Genomic DNA, 6,669 nt, shown 5'->3' with positions numbered 1-6,669 from the left:
GCAGTAATATTGACATTTAAGTAATTTAGCAGACACTCTTATTCACAGCTACTTACAGTAGTGAGTGCAATACATTTTCTACTGGTCCCCCATGGGAATTGAACCCACAACCCTGGCGTTGCAAGCACCATGCTCTACCAACTGAGCCACACTCATCATGAGCCCTGCATGCCATCTAGACGTGTTGATATCATAGTCATGTTCATACCTCCAGATAATCAGAGTTAACATTAGGATCTCAGAGAATGTACCTGGTTCTAATCCTGTAATCTAATCCAGATGCCCAGTCTAACAGTTACTTTCTGATTCGCTCCCTCTCTCTCTCTAGTAACCGATTTCCTGAAGCAAAACTATCAAGTTCAAGTTTTATTGTCACAAGTACAGTGAAATGCGTAACTTCGTGCTCTACCTAACAGTAGTGATGGTAAACAAACAGATACAGTTACATGTCAGCAGACTATTTTTGAAGATATATCGAAACTAAAAATAAAAGGTTCCTGGAGTATCCCTCAGGGGTTCTTCAACTTGAAACTGTGGTGGAACATTTTTGAACAAACCCCCTTATTAATAATATGCATAACAATAACAACAATAACAACAATAACACAATATTAGTGATAGGGTAGTGATAGTGAGAGGGTAGTGATAGGGTGGTGATAGGGTAGTGATAGGGTAGTGATAGGGTAGTGATAGGGAGAGGGTAGTGATAGGGTAGTGATAGGGTAGTGATAGGGAGAGGGTAGCGATAGGGTAGTGATAGGGTAGTGAGAGGGATAGGGTAGTGATAGGGTAGTGATAGGGAGAGGGTAGTGATAGGGTAGTGATAGGGAGAGGGTAGTGATAGGGTAGTGATAGGGTAGTGAGAGGGTAGTGAGAGGGTGGTGATAGGGTAGTGAGAGGGTAGTGTAGGGTAGTGAGAGGGTAGTGAGAGGGTAGTGATAGGGTAGTGATAGGGTAGTGATAGTGAGAGGGTAGTGATAGGGTGGTGATAGGGTAGTGATAGGGTAGTGAAAGGGTAGTGATAGTGAGAGGGTAGTGAGAGGGTAGTGATAGGGTGGTGATAGGGTAGTGATAGGGTAGTGAAAGGGTAGTGAGAGGGTCGTGAGAGGGTAGTGATAGGGTAGTGATAGAGTGGTGATAGGGTAGTGATAGGGTAGTGAAAGGGTAGTGAGAGGGTCGTGATAGTGAGAGGGTAGTGATAGGGTGGTGATAGGGTAGTGATAGGGTAGTGACAGTGAGAGGGTAGTGATAGGGTAGTGAGAGGGTAGTGATAGGGTAGTGATAGGGTGAGGGTAGTGATAGGGTGAGTAGTGATAGGGTGAGGGTAGTGATAGTGTAGTGATAGGGTAGTGATAGGGTAGTGATAGGGTAGTGATAGGGTAGTGATAGGGTAGTGAGAGGGAGATGGTAGTGATAGGGTAGTGAGAGGGAGATGGTAGTGATAGGGTAGTGATAGGGTAGTGATAGGGTAGTGAGAGGGAGAGGGTAGTGATAGGGTAGTGATAGGGTAGTGATAGGGTAGTGAGAGAGAGATAGGGTAGTGATAGGATAGGGTAGTGATAGGGTAGTGATAGGAGTAGTGAGAGGGTAGTGAGAGGGAGAGGGTAGTGATAGGGTAGTGATAGGATAGTGAGAGGGAGAGGGTAGTGATAGGGTAGTGATAGGGTAGTGATAGGGTGGTGATAGGGTAGTGAGAGGGTAGAGTGAGGGTAGTGATAGGGTAGTGATAGGGGGTAGTGAGAGGGTAGTGAGAGGGTAGTGAGGAGGGTAGTGATAGGGTAGTGATAGGGTAGTGAGTGATAGGGTAGTGTGAGGGTAGTGAGAGGGTAGTGATAGGGTGGTGAGAGGGTAGTGTAGGGTAGTGAGAGGGTAGTGATAGGGTAGTGATAGGGTAGTGATAGTGAGAGGGTAGTGATAGGGTGGTGATAGGGTAGTGATAGTGAGAGGGTAGTGATAGGGTGGCGATAGGGTAGTGAGAGGGTAGTGATAGGGTAGTGATAGTGAGAGGGTAGTGATAGGGTGGTGATAGGGTAGTGATAGGGTAGTGAAAGGGTAGTGAAAGGGTAGTGATAGTGAGAGGGTAGTGAGAGGGTAGTGATAGGGTGGTGATAGGGTAGTGATAGGGTAGTGACAGGGTAGTGATAGTGAGAGGGTAGTGAGAGGGTAGTGATAGGGTAGTGAAAGGGTAGTGAAAGGGTAGTGATAGGGTAGTGATAGTGAGAGGGTAGTGATAGGGTGGTGAGAGGGTAGTGATAGGGTAGTGATAGGGTAGTGAAAGGGTAGTGAGAGGGTCGTGAGAGGGTAGTGATAGGGTAGTGATAGGGTGGTGATAGGGTAGTGATAGGTTAGTGAAAGGGTAGTGAGAGGGTCGTGATAGTGAGAGGGTAGTGATAGGGTGGTGATAGGGTAGTGACAGTGGGAGGGTAGTGATAGGTTAGTGAAAGGGTAGTGAGAGGGTCGTGATAGTGAGAGGGTAGTGATAGGGTGGTGATAGGGTAGTGAGAGTGGGAGGGTAGTGATAGGGTAGTGATAGGGTAGTGACAGTGAGAGGGTAGTGTAGGGTAGTGAGAGGGTAGTGATAGGGTATTGATAGGGTAGTGATAGGGTGAGGGTAGTGAGAGGGTAGTGAGAGGGTAGTGATAGGGTAGTGAGAGGGTAGTGATAGGGTAGTGATAGGTTAGCGATATGGTAGTGAAAGGGTGGTGATAGGGTAGTGATAGGGTGAGGGTAGTGATAGGGGAGTGACAGTGGGAGGGTAGTGATAGGGTAGTGGTAGGGTAGTGATAGTGAGGAGGGTAGTGAGAGGGTAGTGACAGTGGGAGGGTAGTGATAGGGTAGTGAAAGGGTAGTGATAGGGTAGTGACAGTGGGAGGGTAGTGATAGGGTAGTGAAAGGGTAGTGATAGGGTAGTGAAAGGGTAGTGAGAGGGTAGTGATAGTGAGAGGGTAGTGAGAGGGTTGTGGAGGGTAGTGAGAGGATAGTGAGAGTGTTGTGATAGGGTAGTGATAGGGTAGTGATAGTGAGAGGGTAGTGTATGGGTAGTGAGAGGGTAGTGAGAGGGTTGTGGAGGGTAGTGAGAGGGTAGTGAGAGGGTAGTGAGAGGGTTGTGTAGGGCAATGAGAGGGTAGTGAGAGGGTTGTGGAGGGTAGTGAGAGGAAGAGGGTGGTGATAGTGAGAGGGTAGTGAGAGGGTAGTGTATGTTAGTGAGAGGGTAGTGAGAGGAAGAGGGTAGTGATAGGGTAGTGATAGGGAGAGGGTAGTGATAGGGTAGTGATAGGGTAGTGATAGGGTAGTGATAGGGATAGGGTAGTGATAGGGTAGTGATAGGGTAGTGAGAGGGAGAGGGTAGTGATAGGGTAGTGATAGGGTAGTGAGAGGGAGAGGGTAGTGATAGGGTAGTGATAGGGTAGTGATAGGGTAGTGAGAGGGAGAGGGTAGTGATAGGGTAGTGAGAGGGTAGTGAGAGGGTAGTGATAGGGAGAGGGTAGTGATAGGGTAGTGATAGGGTAGTGAGAGGGAGAGGGTAGTGATAGGGTAGTGATAGGGTGGTGATAGGGTAGTGAGAGGGTAGTGTAGGGTAGTGAGAGGGTAGTGTAGGGTAGTGATAGGGTAGTGATAGTGAGAGGGTAGTGATAGGGTGGTGATAGGGTAGTGAGAGGGTAGTGTAGGGTAGTGAGAGGGTAGTGTAGGGTAGTGATAGGGTAGTGATAGTGAGAGGGTAGTGATAGGGTGGTGATAGGGTAGTGAGAGGGTAGTGTAGGGTAGTGAGAGGGTAGTGATAGGGTAGTGATAGGGTAGTGATAGTGAGAGGGTAGTGATAGGGTATAGTGACAGTAGTGAGAGGGTAGTGTAGGGTAGGAGAGGGTAGTGATAGGGTAGGTGAGAGGGTAGTGAGGGTAGTGAGAGGGTAGTGATAGGGTAGTGACAGTGAGAGGGTAGGGTGATAGTGAGAGGGTAGTGATAGGGTAGTGATAGTGAGAGGGTAGTGATAGGGTGGTGATAGGGTAGTGAGAGGGTAGTGATAGGGTAGTGATAGTGAGAGGGTAGTGATAGGGTGGTGATAGGGTAGTGAATAGGGTAGGATAGTGAAAGGGGTAGTGATAGTGAGAGGGTAGTGATAGTGAGAGGGTAGTGATAGTGAGAGGTGATAGGATAGTGAGAGGGTAGTGATAGTGAGTAGTGTGAAGATAGTGAGAGGGTAGCGATAGTGAGAGGGTAGTGAGAGGGTAGTGATAGTGAGAGGGTAGTGATAGGGTAGTGAGAGGGTAGTGATAGTGAGAGGGTAGTGGGGGGTGAGAGGATAGTGATAGTGAAAGGATAGGAGGGTAGTGAGAGGGTAGTGAAGTGAGAGGGTAGTAACAGTGAGAGGGTAGTGATAGTGAGGGTAGTGATAGTGAGAGGGTAGGATAGTGAGAGGCGATAGTGAGAGGGTAGTGATAGGGTAGTGATAGTGAGAGGGTAGTGATAGTGAGAGGGATAGGAGAGGGTAGTGAGAGGGTAGTGTGAGAGGGTAGTGAGAGGGTAGTGATAGTGATAGAGGGTAGTGATAGTGAGAGTGGTAGGGTAGTGAGAGGGTAGCGATAGTGAGAGGGTAGTGAGAGGGTAGTGATAGTGAGAGGGTAGTGATAGTGAGAGGGTAGTGAGAGGGTAGTGATAGTGAGAGGGTAGTGATAGGAGTAGTGATAGAGGATAGTGAGAGGGTGGCGATAGTGAGAGGGTAGTGAATAAGAGGGTAGTGAGTGAGAGGGTAGGCGATAGTGAGAGGGTAGCGATAGTGAGTGAGAGGGTAATGAGAGGGTAGTGATAGTGAGAGGGTAGTGAGAGGGCAGTGATAGTGAGAGGGTAATGAGTGAGGGGTAGTGAGAGGGTAGCGATAGTGAGTGCGATAGTGTAGTGATAGGGTAGCGATAGTGAGAGGGTAGTGATGAGTGAGGGTAGTGATAGTGACAGGGTAGTGATGAGGGGTGATAGGGTGTGAGAGGGAGAGGGTAGTGATAGGGTAGTGATAGGGAGAGGGTAGTGATAGTGACAGTGGCAATGAGGGGCAGTGATAGTGAGAAGGAGAGGGTAGTGATAGTGAGAGGGTAGTGATAGTGAGAGGGTAGTGATGAGGGAGTAGGGTGATAGTGATAGGGTAGTGATGAGAGGGCAGTGATAGTGAGAGGAGAGGGTAGTGATAGGGTAGTGAGGATAGGGTAGTGATAGTAGTGAGAGGGTAGTGAGAGGGTAGTGACAGGGTAGTGATGAGAGGGTAGTGATAGTGAGAGGGTAGTGATAGTGAGAGGGTAGTGATAGGGTGATAGGGTGAAGGGTGAGAGGGTAGTGATAGTGACAGGGTAATGAGAGGGTAGTGACAGTGAGTGGTAGTGAGAGGTAGTGTAGGGTAGTGAGAGGGTAGTGATAGTGAGAAGGTAGTGATAGTGAGAGGATAGTGATAGTGAGAGGGTAGTGATAGTGAGGAGGGATAGTGAGATAGTGAGAGGGTAGTGATAGTGAGAGGGTAGCGATAGGGTAGAGGGACAGGGTAGAGAGGGCAGTGATAGTGAGAGTGTAGTGATAGTGAGAGGGTAGTGAGTAGTGAGAGGGTAGTGAGAGGGTAGTGATAGTGAGAGGGTAGAGAGGGTAGTGATAGTGAGAGGGTAGTGATAGTGAGAGGGTGAGAGGTGTGATAGTGAGAGGATAGTGATAGTGAGAGGGTAGTAGTGAGAGAGGGTAGCGATAGTGAGAGGGTAGCGATAGTTAGTGAGAGGGTAGCGATAGTGAGAGGGTAGTAGTGAGAGGGTAGCGATAGTGAGAGGGGTAGTGAGAGGGTAGTGATAGTGAGAGGGTAGTGATAGTGAGAGGGTAGTGATAGTGAGAGGGATAGTAAAGGATAAGCGATAGTGAGAGGGTAGTGATAGTGAGAGGGTAGTGATAGTGAGAGGGTAGCGATAGTGAGAGGGTAGTGATAGTGAGAGGGTAGTGATAGTGAGGGTAGTGATAGTGAGAGGGTAGGGATAGTGAGAGGGTAGCGATAGTGAGAGGGTAGTGAGAGGGTAGTGATAGTGAGAGGGTAGTGAGAGGGTAGTGATAGTGAGAGGGTAGTGAGAGGGTAGCGATAGTGAGAGGGTAGTGAGGGTGAGAGGATAGTGATAGTGAAAGGATAGTGATAGCGATAGTGAGAGGGTAGCGTTAGAGGGTGAGTGAGGGTAGTGAGAGGGAGTGAGTGAGAGGGTAGTGATAGTGAGAGGGTGAGATAGTGAGAGGGTAGGGTAGTGAGAGGGTAGATAGGGTAGTGATAGGGTAGTGACAGGGTAGTGAGGGTAGTGATAGGGTAGTGATAGGGTAGGGTAGTGATGAGGGTAGTGATAGGGTGAGTGATAGTGTAGTGAGAGGGTAGTGATAGTGAGAGGGTAGTGATAGTGAGAGGGTAGTGATAGGGTGGTGATAGGGTAGTGACAGTGGGAGGGTAGTGATAGGGTAGTGAAAGGGTAGTAACAGTGAGAGGGTAGTGATAGGGTAGTGAGAGGGTAGTGTAGGGTAGTGAGAGGGTGTAGTGATAGGGTATTGATAGGGATAGGGTAGTGATAGGGTGAGGGTAGTGATAGTGTAGTGATAGGGGGTAGTGATAGGGTAGTGATAGGGTAGTGAGAGGGTAGTGAGAGGGTCGTGATAGGGTAGTGATAGGGT

The 6,669-nt window shown here is 48.6% G+C and overlaps 1 protein-coding gene and 1 non-coding gene across 4 annotated transcripts in view; both read right to left on the bottom strand.

Moving 5' to 3' along the window:
• LOC124014129 (rho GTPase-activating protein 26-like) overlaps positions 1-6,669 on the bottom strand; it is a 173,781-nt gene that overhangs the window by 113,924 nt on the left and 53,188 nt on the right. The window lies entirely within an intron of this gene.
• On the bottom strand, positions 83-152 carry trnaa-ugc. The gene has a single exon. It is a non-coding gene; the product is annotated as a tRNA-Ala (tRNA).

The sequence above is a fragment of the Oncorhynchus gorbuscha genome, linkage group LG02 (genome assembly GCF_021184085.1).
Source record: "Oncorhynchus gorbuscha isolate QuinsamMale2020 ecotype Even-year linkage group LG02, OgorEven_v1.0, whole genome shotgun sequence".
NCBI lineage: Eukaryota > Metazoa > Chordata > Actinopteri > Salmoniformes > Salmonidae > Oncorhynchus > Oncorhynchus gorbuscha.
This window is presented reverse-complemented; position numbering and strand designations above follow the sequence as displayed.